This window comes from Bombus huntii, chromosome 13, assembly GCF_024542735.1.
Source record: "Bombus huntii isolate Logan2020A chromosome 13, iyBomHunt1.1, whole genome shotgun sequence".
NCBI lineage: Eukaryota > Metazoa > Arthropoda > Insecta > Hymenoptera > Apidae > Bombus > Bombus huntii.
This window is the reverse complement of record NC_066250.1, coordinates 5768586-5781406: the sequence shown is the minus strand read 5'-3', so window position 1 is coordinate 5781406 and position 12821 is coordinate 5768586. Positions and strand designations below refer to the sequence as shown.

The 12821-nt window shown below is 39.4% G+C and overlaps 2 protein-coding genes across 9 annotated transcripts in view; one reads left to right on the top strand and one right to left on the bottom strand.

Annotated features, from left to right (window-relative positions):
* The window catches only part of LOC126872395 (basement membrane-specific heparan sulfate proteoglycan core protein-like), a 291064-nt gene that overhangs the window by 13760 nt on the left and 264483 nt on the right, over positions 1-12821 (bottom strand). For all 7 annotated transcript variants that reach the window (XR_007691963.1, XR_007691964.1, XR_007691965.1 and 4 more), the window contains one exon: positions 3339-3508. The gene's annotated coding sequence lies outside the window, so the exon portion shown is untranslated. The remainder of the gene's footprint in view (positions 1-3338; positions 3509-12821) is intronic.
* LOC126872393 (uncharacterized) overlaps positions 1-12821 on the top strand; it is a 116649-nt gene that overhangs the window by 23922 nt on the left and 79906 nt on the right. The window lies entirely within an intron of this gene.

Genomic DNA, 12821 nt, shown 5'->3' with positions numbered 1-12821 from the left:
GCGACAAACAAACTTGATATTTGACTAGAAGTAAAATTATATGGCAGAATTGATATGAAATTTTCAGAAGTGATTTTGTTTTTCGCGTATCTGTTTGCATCTGGTATACAAACTTTTTCCTAACATTTCACATAGCAAACGTTTTATCAGATTATTTCGTACATATAAATATGCGAAACAATGTTCGAAGCTTTGTTATAACAAAAACGAATATACGTATATCTTTTCTATTTTACAGCAATAGAATTTTTTGTGCGAATAACTTTAATTAAAGCTAGAGGTATCAAGCAAACATTGGTATCGGTGTTGATTGATTGATTGAGACGAAATAAAACCAAAATGAACAGAATAGTATAATAAATCTAATTTTTTACTATCCTATATTTTTATGCCAGTTTCTTTTTAACTACATTGTCTGCGAGTCTATTCTTTTCTTATAAAAGTTAAAAGTTATATTTGAGCCGTCAGTTCACTCGAAATTTATTGCGATCCGTGAGTTCTAACGTTTTTTATGAAATTTTACTGGGCTGTAAAAACGAAACTTTAATATGTCAAAAAGTACAGAAGTTTTTTGACTTTTTCTCTACTCTAAACTGTATAATAAATGGCGCATAATGAATATAAAAACACGACAAATTTATGTTATATCCTAACATAGCCAGACAAAGTTTGCTTGGGAAAATAGTAGAACATACTATATACGGTACGCATACAGAGTCTTAGTTCGATAAAACGTAATTCTACACCACGTTCTTCGTTTGATTCCTGTGCAACAGCGTCTACAGTGTCACTTGTCGATCGCGTTCTACGGCCTTGAAATCTACATTAAACACGGAGGGGACAATTGTCGTTAATGTCTGGCTGTATTGCGAGCAAGTAATCCTCCGAACGAAAGAGAAACAAGAGTGCTCCTTCGTACCCCCGTCTGTAATTTATCCTCAATTTACTCCCTATTACGTGCATCCATCTTAATCTAGCTTTAAACGAAACCGATAATCGTCTCGGTCCTATTTTCTTAAAGTCTTCGTCCACGAAGAAAGTCGATGCGAAATCATTTCGTACACGTAACAGACAATTGCGCTCTGATTAAATTTATCGTGCATTCCGTGACTCCCAGCAGAGCCGAGTAATCATGTTCGAAAGGCGCTGCAATTATCACGAGACGCCAGATGGGAGAAAATATCCTTCCCGACGAGAGACGTTTCATTATCGAAATTACCAGAATCGATGACGAAAGCCGAGGAGTCCAGCTAGTCATTTATTCGATTTCTCCGGAACACTAATTAAAAGCGGCGCCCGTCCGACGATCTGGACGTCTCAGTCGGTAGTTTGTAATTAATTTTATTGAAATCGAGCGAAGCCTCGCTGCGGCCGCGGGCAATATAAAAGTTGGATCGTAAAAATCAATCCGCGAGCGGCGAGGCGCAAAGGGAGAAGAGAATTAGAGAGACACTGTGAAAGCGAGAAAGGGATAGAGAGGAAGCGCTTCGCGGAACAAAATATCGGTCGAAATGCGAGCGGAGACGAGATTGAACTTTCGACCCGATCTCCGCGCCGCTTCAACGAGACAGCCTCGCACTTGGTGCAAATTGCGAACTTTCATGCTCTCCTCTTCTGTTCAGCTTTTTCAATAAACCGTGGAAACGCGAGAGGAGAGAAAATTGCCCCCTGTCCGCGGGCAAGAGGAAGAGAAAATCGAGAGAGAAAGAGAGAGGGGGAGGTAATTCACGATAGTTTCTTCAGGCATTATTCGATCTTTATGACGTGACTGTATCGTGGCTCGAATCGTTTCAACGTAATTTTCTGAAGCCAGTTAAGTTGTCAGTTATGATCCCGGATATGTAAAACGCTGCCTGTTTCATATAGTCGAAGCGTAGCAAGTTGAATTTCACCGACCGAGCTATCCGTGGTTTTATTTGCGTTTTAGTGGCTGAATCAACCTGACCCGAGCGAAAAATTAAGTTGTCCAAAGTAGTTCGGCCAATTACGAAAGTTCGCCAACAGGTTCGGCTTGCTGGCGATTTTAAAAGCGATTCGTACTCAAAAGAGGTAGACGTCGCTTCGAGGAGTTAATACCCCGCCAGTAGAAAGTGGGTCATTTTTTATGGCCAGATTGACGGACCATTGCTGAGTTATTATATCAAGAATTCGAATTCTCCGGTCCTTAAATTGAAATTTAAGAATTACAAAATTGGAATCTTCTAAAGTAACAAACCTAGTTAGCTTTTCCTAGCTAGGAGAGTTAACATTTCCAGTTTCAAATTGAAAGAATTCTCTTTAAGCGAAATTACAGCAATTCTTTGCAATCGTACACGCAACATACATTGTTTAATTACACGTTTAATATTATTTCATTCCTAACTGCAAGTCGATGAAGTTTTATCCGTACGCCAATAGAACCTTTTCCCTCTGTGCTCGGTTCTTGCGTCTCTAAGTTTTAATTTGAGCAGTCGTTACGCGATAAGCGTTTCGCGAAGTGCGCATCAACAGGGTGGATTGATCGCCGTGCATTAATTTCGTCGCGCGAGAAAATTCAGCGGCGAGCGAGCGGACAGCTTCCGTTTCGACGTTGAGATATCGTGTTCCGTCATTCTGACGGACAGAAACGGCCCGTTCAACGGATCGTTAGGTAAATAGAAAAAAAAGGAAGGGAAAGAAAAGCAAAAAATAGACGACCGGATCCGGTCGAGTGATTTCTTCTCTTTAGAAGTGCGGCTACCTGCCACCTATTTTCCACCCATGAAACCCAGAAAGCTTTCTCGCCTCTCCTCGCATTTTTCAAGTTTCTCGCCACCCTTGTTCCATACCTTTTTCGCCCCTTTCTAGCCCTTGGTCCGCCTCCAACCCTCCTCTCCCTTTATCTGCATCCCTCTGTCTTTTACGCTTTTATTCCCCTTCGTAATTTTCGTACCCTTACCATTCTTTCACCCTTTGCTTTTTTTTCAACGTCAAGACAAACGTTATCATAATTCCTAGCTAACCATTCTCGTGTCTCGAGTTACACACATATTTATACCGAGGTCGAGTCGTTTAATTTTATTACTTGAAACACAGCGGTTGTTTCGAGTACGGAAAGAAGTCCTTCTCCTCTTTCTCTCTTTTTTCGTCCGCAAAGCGAATAACAAACAGAACCTTTGAATCTTTTCTCTACAAGTATCTTCGCGTGACAGAGTTTTTACCATAATGAGAAAACGAACGGAGGAAAATAAAAATTAATTGTGATTATCTGTTCTCTCAACCTTTTGTAGATTCAGTTCATTTAAAGGTTTATTAGCTTACTGATAAAATGAGGAAAAAAGACGAACTGTTCTCCGAGGAGGAAGAAATTCTAAAGGTACTTGCCTGAAACATTGACGACGCATGACACAGTTCCTCGAACAGCAAAGAAATAAAACAGACGAAAGTATTTGTTCCAGTCACCAGTAAGGGAGTTCTAACATTTTTGTCCTTTCTCTTCGTCTTTCATCGTCTCTCTTCCTCCTCGCCCCCTTTTAGCCTTTTGTCTCCCCTGTAAAGTTGAAGAAGTCCGTTTAGTCTAGTTTTATTAGCGGCACGCTGCCTTTTCTTTGTCCCGCTGCTCTCCGTCTTTCTAATACGTCTTCATTTCCCGTACATTTCCCGGACGCTACATCAATTTAATCTCTTTTTGCCTTTGCAAACCCCCTTTTCTCTCGATCCTTCTTTAATCTTACCAACAGTTAATTAATTGAAACAATATGAACAGTAGCCCACGTGACAAAATAAAACGGTCCCCGACGTTAATGAAACGATAAATGTTTAAAGAGAAAGAACGCGAGACTTTACATTATTTGGAGTTAATATGCCGCGCACGTTTAACAAAACCGTTCGTTTTTTCGAATCTAGTAGTTCGCTTGAAAATAGTAACACGAACAGACGCAGAAAGGACGAGAGAAAAATGTGCATGGAACTGTACGAATTGCCACTGGCAAGTGAAAAAGACCAACGTTCTCCCCTGTACTCCCACGGCAGAGTCGTATTTACGCGGCATGATGTGGCGTGACTGGCAAATTTCACTTCAGCTCGCTGTTTCTGCGCGAATTACGCGACGTTTATAATCCGTAACCCGAGCCGATGCAATGGGATGTACCCCGCGATGCGTGCACGACAAGCACGCGCGCAAACACACGTGTCGAGCACGTGGTAGTTCTTCAGCCTAACCATGACGAGAGCTCTACGCTGTTTACACCGTGTTCCATCCCCTTGTCTCGGGAAATTTCACTTTCCCTTTAACCGTAGCCGAGTTGTTCCACGATTAGTAATTCCTCGTCGAAGTTGCTCACGGTCTCTATATTTCCTCCGCGAACTATGGACGTAATATACGGCGTGGCGTGCAGCACGCCGTTGAGAACGAGCCCGTTGATCGAGCGTAAATTAGGCACAGCTGTAATTATCGCAGGTGCACGCGGTCGATTAATCCGAGACCGACAATTCGCAACCAAACTACAAGTTGGAATAATCGCGAGAAACGGTGAAAAAACCCGTGTTGCGATGTAATTACGTTGAAGCAAATGAGTCCGGCTTAATAAACTGGTTTCTCGTTAATTTGAATTTTTCAATCGTACTCCAGCCTGGCGGTATTTAATTCAATATGCTTGGCGTGTTATTACGGAATGAATTATAAACAATTGAGTTTTTTCCCAATTAAGTAATTCATCGTACAGTGTAGTCGCAATGATGCCCGGTTATAACGTTGGCGAATTAATTTACTGTACAATGGGATAATACTATACCATATGAATGTATAATTATACTAGTTTCGTAATGTAATTAATTAAATCAATGGAACGATGTTAATATAATGTTCACTTCGAGTTAAAGCATTCGTTGAAATGTTCACGTCCATGGATAGGGGAGAGCATGCTCATTACTATGTTTTTTCTTTCATCCCGATATCTCAACTGCCTTTGGAGATAATTAATCGAAATCAATGGAACGATGTTAATATAATGTTCACTTCGAGTTAAAATACTCGTTCAAATGTGCACTAAAATTCATGTCCATCGATAGGGGAGAGTATGCTCATTATTATGTTTTTTGTTTCATCTCGATATCTCAGCTGGTTTCGGAGATATGGCTGTTCTAAGTTGCTCATTAAGTTACAGGGAATACCGAATTCCTGAATGCAGCGTGACCTACATTTTTTCTTGGAAATGCGTACGCCGCAATAGCAATGGTAAAAAAAACGCTGACTCAGCGTCTGTCACTGACCAGCGCACGTATCGCTAGTGCGGGGTAGGTCAGTGAGCGCGTGCTAGAGAAAGAGGAAGAGAGAGGTCCGAGTGTGCGACAAGGATAGAGCGAGTAAATTATTAAAAATTCCCTTCCTCTTTACACGACGATATCTCGGGAACAGGGCGTCGTATCGGGACGATGTAAAAAGCATTTTAAAGGAGACGAATTGCCGCTTTTAACGTGCTTCGTGCCGTTGATGACGCCTTATTATATTCAGAGCTATTGCGATGTAAAGTTTGAGAAATTTCAATAGGTTTTCCATAGGGCTTTGCAATAGAACATGTGGTTGTTTTGATGTTATATTGATAAGCTAACTTTTGAAATGTCAAATTGCATACAATACTGATAATTAGTATACCAAGTTTCTGTTTACTAAGGAATTATCACATGTAATTTGATAGCGAGGCCAAGTACTTGACTAAGAAATTATTTTTCGACGTTTCGTATACTCAGGACCATTATAAATATAAAATTAACTTTCCAATTCTTATTTCGCGTAATAATTACGATTTAAACTATGTTAAACTTATTACAAGAACTTCCTCTATCCATATATTTACCACTAAATGTACAACGTGAAGAAACGTTTGCATGACTTTTTGCGAATTCCAAACAACCAGATGTCGATTTCTAATTTCGTTCGAAGCTCTATGCGAAATTTGGTTCGAGCGCCGTTACATTTATTATATTACAATTACGGCGAAATAGTAGCTGACAGCGAACTACATCGCAAAGTACATCCATTACCCCTGTGCGTCGTTTCAACTGTCTAACTGCAGGTATGCATGTCACATGAACACACGGAAGTGTCGTGTACGCATGTGACACGGCCGTGTGAATGCATCATATGCAAATAAAGCAAGGGGGCGAGGTCGTGGACCGGCAAGTTTATGCGAGAACACGATAGAAATTTCGAAGATGAAGACGATTGCACCCAGTCGTATTACGTCGCTCGCCATAAATGTTCTCAAATTGCTAGGATTGTTCGTGCTTTACGATAACTTAGAGCCAGTCGACCCTCGACCTGCGTCTTGCTATTCGAAATCGTGAATGTTTTAACAATCGAGATGTAGCCATTGTCACCAGAAACTATTATTATACTATAGGACACATGTCCTGTCTTGGAATTACTTGACATTGTAATAGGATATTCAGGTTTCCATTGCTACGTCGATGGCGGTGGCCCAGTTTGTTAAACAATGGAACAACTACCGTTGTAAGCTTTCACTCGCAGCGACAATTAGAATTGCAACGCAGCATAATTTATGTTGCGAAAAGATGGATCGAACGAGTTCGTTATACGACACGTGAAATTATAGCGCAACAGTGTTTATAGATGTAATTAATAATTGATATGAATGTAATTAGAAGATGGATGAATTTAGAGTGGATGGACGATCGCAACATTGGAAACTGGATATTAAGTCTGGAATGATATACAATGCTTATAACATACAATGCTCTGGAATTACTTTGGACTTATACTCGACCATTTGGGAAACTCATTCTGTGTAACGTTCCCAGCTGGGAATGAAAGTGTAAGTTCCATTTCTTGAAGCATCGGCAAAGTAAATTTCGTTCAGGAGCAACTCTATAACGATTCAAGCCTCGCTCGAGCAACTCTTTGCCAATGAAATCAAGAACGAACCTCTTTTCTCATTAGAGAGAAGATTCGAATCTCTGCTATATTCGTAGATAAAGCCTCTCTACGCGGAGTGGATTTTATTTTCAAAACCATTTCCGTTTTATTTCGCTGATTTCATTTATCCTCTAATAAAGAGCAATTCTCTTCACACCTATTGTTCCAAATCTCAAAAGCATTTAAGCAATCAAAGTCACTTAAAACCAAGTGTTAATATAGCGATCTCATCATTGTATGGAAAGATAGATTCTCGTCTCGAGAAGAAAAACTTCTAGGTAGAAAATTAACATTCGCTGCTAGAGACTTTTTGAACAAGTGAAGCAGAGCATCGCATGCTACATATTTCTTCATAAAGAATGTGCGAGTGAGAACTTAGGGAAAGAATTGTGAGGATTATGGAAGAGTTACGGCGACTATGAGAACGAGAGTCAGAATTTAGAGAGACGGAATTTCGGCGAATTGTGTCACGTTGAATGAGAGTTATTGTTACCGTTATAAATAGCAAAACAAAGGTAGCACAGTCTAATGTTCTGGTTAAAACGACTGCAATCTATTTAATTAAGAATCAGTTATATATACTTAAGAAATTACCATCTATACATTCGTTCAACTGCTTATAAAGAAACTGAACTTTTCTTACCTAAGTTCCAATCAACTTAAAAGCATAGTTTGTTTCTGTTTCAAACCTCACACTCAACTTGCAATTTGCTTGATGTATAGTGGCTACAACAAGTATTGACACGTATCCTTATCTTCCAACGAAATTCTTCTTATCTTTTATCGGATCTTTTTATCAGAGTTTACACTCGATTTTCATAATGTTCAATTTTTGCAGCGATATAAAAACTTTACTAAATCATACGAGATTTAATATATCAATGGTCTAACTATATCGTTTAATTACTATGGAAATGCCATAACAAATATTTAAACGCATACTTTGTTTCCGTCTCAAGTCTTACGCTCGGACTCGAACTAACTTGCAATCTGCTTCATCTCATCACTAGCTGCGAGCGTAACAGACAGACCCGTAGTCCCATTCGAGCGTTCCAGCACGTTTCAGCGGCCGACCCAGCAAAGAGCAATAAAGCAAAAGTCAGAAACGGGTAAACCCATTGATTCTGTCCGCTCGTCGTGGCAAAGCGTTCCACGAAGGCACGCAGAAAAGTGGAAAAAGTATACGGTCGACAAGGAAATGTCCACTTTCGCGGAAATTACGTGGAGGCAGTGGCCAGTGACACGCTGACACGGCGATGTACTCGCATGTACAACGGCTACGTAACCGGGGGGTTGGTCTCGCACAGCGATGTGCCGACTGGCAAGAGCGACCGCACTTTACGAGCATTGCGGCGAAAATATATGATTCTCTCGGTGGCCTAGCGCGACCGTAAACTTTCGTCCTCATTGTTTCGAGCGACGGAACGCTAAGGGTTTGGGGTTGAGACGGTTGAGGGGAGGGGATGGGGTTTGGTCTGGTTTAAGAGCGGTAGACCGCCGCAGGATTCGAGACAGACGTAAGATTAACGGCTGGTTTGCTTTGTAGTTTTATAGTCACCAACTGTTATTCCCATCCCACTCTTTCTTCGTGGCTTCGACGTTTCGCCTATCCGATATCCTACCTTCTCGATGACTATTTCTTCTAAATGGAGATTTATGATGCGAGAAACCGTGTACCCAATGCCGTCCAGCAAAGTGGATGGTCGTAGGTGGAGTTAAACGAAACGAGAAGAATTTAAATAATCGCATCACTGGATTCTCTGCTTGCAAATAGCGAAAGTGTCGGTATTGCAGTGATGAAGATGTAAAAATGTCCTTAGAAAGTATAGGCTAACTGTGTGAATGTATACATTTATTTGTACAATTGGAGAAATGGAACCTAAATATAGACGTGTTTCTCTTAGTAAATTTTGCGCTAAGGGAAAGACAGAGAGAGGAAGAGAATATTTTCTTTGAAATATTTAATTCTATATTGTCTGGATATTTTCATATTTTTGATATTATAAATATTGTATAAACATTCACGGTTTACTTTCGGTACATAATATATCACAGAATTAAGAATATGAATATATCAAATGAACTGGAGAGCTTCTCTCATTTCTAAAATTAAAAACCTCAGTAAAAAAGTGGGACAAGCACATCCTTCTCGAAAAAGAAATTAAGTACAGAGTTTACGCCGGGAATTTTGTTTTAAAATCGTGGAAGTATTTCATCGTTCCGAACTCAACTTACAGGAAAATCGTATTACTTATAGCTTTATAAGACGATCTGATATTTCCATTTAGATTTAATAGCTGGAATTTAATAGGAGAGTTTAACTTCAGCCACAATTTTTTTAAATTAAAGATACTGCCACTTGAAGCTTTTCTTTGAAATTCACGACAGTTTGTCGCATTGCAATCAAATTTTCGATTTCTCTCTTATATTGTAAAACCTGCAAGCATTACGTAGAAGTAGCAGATTCTCAGAAAAATCGTATTAAATATATGGCATTTCAGCTATTATTTGTAACGAAAGAGGCTCTTCAAAAACTTCCAATCTTTATTGCGTCTACGATAAGACGTTCTTTACTTTCGTACGTAATGGTTCCCATAATCCCCCCTTCGTTTCCTTCGAATGCGGATTTAAACATCGTTCGTCATCGTTTTACGCAAACGACACGCGTCCTCCTCCTCCCTAAGAGGAATCGCGCGTTACGTAGACGGGTGCAAAAAGGGGCAAAAATCGGGATAATACTTTCGGGAAATAAAAGTGTCGTTTGCCGGTGAAAAAAGCTTCGGTCGTAATAGCAGGGCGAGAGAGATTTCGAGGAGGTGAGTCGAGTGCCTACGAAAGATAGCGTAACGCCGTGAGATTTAGCACGTAGTAATTCGCCTTAATGCCGACGTACATACGCGTCCTCGTCGGTGCTCCATTCGAAAGCGATATTTGTATTTCGTGGGACGTGCCGCCTCTGCCTCCTTATCGTGAACACACCCAAGGAGATTCACCAGAGCGCGTTTCTCTTTTATCGCGTCGCCTTACACTGCAAACAGAACGAATGACTACTTTTTGCCGCGGTTACTTTTATCGGGTACAACGTCGATATCAACACGTTGTAGACTATACGAATTGAGCTTAATTATTCGTTGCATATTTTTTTTTTTTTTTTGTAAACGATATATAGTTACATTTTTAACGCTACGCTTATTTTTATGTAATTTTATGTATTTAATATAAATAAAATATCGTAAGAAGGAAAAGGACGACATAGAAAAAGAAATAGAAGTAATACTATGTGGCTGGAGTAAAAAGTTTTTGACGTTTGAAGAATCTATTTAGAACCTATATACCTTGCTGAATTTTCTATAATGAATGTTTGAAATAAGCTTTAAGTTTGAGTTAGATATACTTTCGTGTCATTTTATAAGGCTAGCGATAGGGGATCGAAAGTTAAAATTTCCATGAAAAAGTTAGTGAGTAAAGTAGCTTGTCGTTTAAGCACCATCTACCTATCGCGTTCTTAATACTTAATTGATCGATAAACCAATTAATCCACTGTGGCGTTTCACAGTAACTTTACTATGTAATAGACTCGGATAAATCCACTTTAGTTTTGCTTTAATGGGTGCAGAATGAAATGTGCAATTGCTAAGCCAACTAGAGAACTCCAGTAGAGAATTATAATACAGACATGTTTCAATATTTTATGATGATCGTTCGATCTACGGGGCTTTGACATTTCGATAAGTGTTGCACAATTTTATCACGATATTTTGATCAACGAAATTCCAAAATTTCGGCAAATATTTTCAAATTTCGTCACGACGTTTTAATCTACGAACTTTTAATTTCGTTAACGAATCTTTCGAAATTTTATCCCTATCTTTTGAAACGTGTCTGTCACATCCCAAACATAGCTATTGTTTTTCTTTAATTACCGACTAAGAGAGCCTGAGGCGTCGCTGTACAATTATTCTAGTCAATCTTCAGCGCCAATGGAAATGAAACTGGCGTGCGTTGGAGAGAGTTGGTGGCGTTGCGCTTGAGGCATAATTCTTTAAAAAGGGACAACCCAAGGGGGAAGGTAAAAGAAAAAAAGCAGAAAAAAATGAAATGTCTCGATGATCGGCCAAAGGAAAATACCCCGCGGCTCAGCTAGAGACAGAAAGAAAACACTTTCGGTTTACGGGACCCTGTATACGGTTTATAATATTATAAAGCTACGTCGATGGAAGGGGAATAGCTTAAGGGGTAAAGAAAGTGGCGAAGGAATGAATCATCTACGGGTAGTTTCCTCTGAGCGTGCCCATAGCGGCGAAAAAATAGAAACAGACGGTGCTTGGTCAGACGAAGTAACGCGACGGTGTGGCTGAGATAAGGCGGCTGACACGTTCGAGCACGTTCTACTGATTCTCTTAAGGGTATTGATTAGGATTACAGGCACGTGTTCGGATATTTAATCTCATTTCGATTATAGTTTCTACCATTGGAGAGATTTTGCTGTTTTCTTAAAGCGAAGAATAAAATCTGAAGTAGCGGATTTCTTTATTCTTCATTTCGATGGTTTTCTTAACTTTGCGATGCTATAGTGGGACACCGGGAATATTCAGCAGTTATTTTTGTTTCTGACATTTCTGAGAGATAATGTCTGTTCTTTATAATTGTGGTAATTTTTTACCATAATAACGTAAGATTAAATATGCATATTTTAAAGACGTTTGTTAGATACGTTGGTTTGGTAGACAGATAAATTATACGTTAACTTCAGCTATTTAAATACTTCCAGTTTTGTAGGGGAATGTTCAAAACACTCATATTTATTTAACATACGGTCTAATATAAATGGGTACGTATGCAAACGAGAAGAGGAATAAAGGGCCGAAATAAAATAATATCTTGAAATTATGCTAGAAATATGAAACGTATATGCACGTGCACATAAAAGTTCAGATATGCAATGCAAGGATATAAAGTGCAACAATAAAGGCGATGGAGTGCATAAACAACTTTATATTCTCGGAGGAAAAATTATAGTGCAAAAAGTTCTGATATATTCGTCGTGAAACTTGCTCACAAAACAAAAATGTGTACAAGTAGTTAACACTAGAATTATTAACGTTTAATGTGTACCTGAAAATATGTTATAACAGACAGATTATAACTAGAGTGATAAAAGTAATTGCCCAAAACCATCATTTTTACCAATGTATCTACTATTAAAAACTACCATATATACATATATATATATAGATATATATATTATAAATTCTAACGTAGAAAACATTACTTTTAACTCTTGCTGCAGTGTTCAATTATACAGAAACATAAAAAGCATTTTATTTAAATTCATAGTGCAGTATCCAATTATGCAAAAATATAAAAAAAGCGTTCTTTTCTTACATTCAAAGCATAGTGGTAAATTATGCAAAAATATAAAAAGGAAACATTTCCTTTTTAATTCATAGTGCAGCGTTCATTTACTAGGCAAAAACATAAATTCCCGTCTAGCAGCGCGAAAGTGTTAAGCTTTTTCTATCCTCCCCTTTGACTCTACTCTGTCAACAGTGAGCCCCCTCGGTTGCCTATAAATTCGTCACGCGGCTCGATATCCCAACCCCATTTCCCGGGGCAACGCTAAATAAAGAGGTAAAGGTCGACGTGTAACTAAATCCCTCCGCTGCACGACGATTTTCAACCCGTGTACATCATCCGTATTCGCGAGCTCTGCTTTTTGTCAATTAATCTGCAGTTATCAGTAGGTCGGGATAGGATGAATTCGTGCGACGTTGGGAAACCAGCCGAGGGGAAGTTGGTCATTTGTATGACGCCAGCGTGCTGCTGTATATACGGGCGTTATCTGTATACCGAGCTTCGCCCCTCTGGGGAAGAACGGCCTGTGACACGTTAACGTGAGACCACGAAACGAGAGAGGGACGAAGGGGAA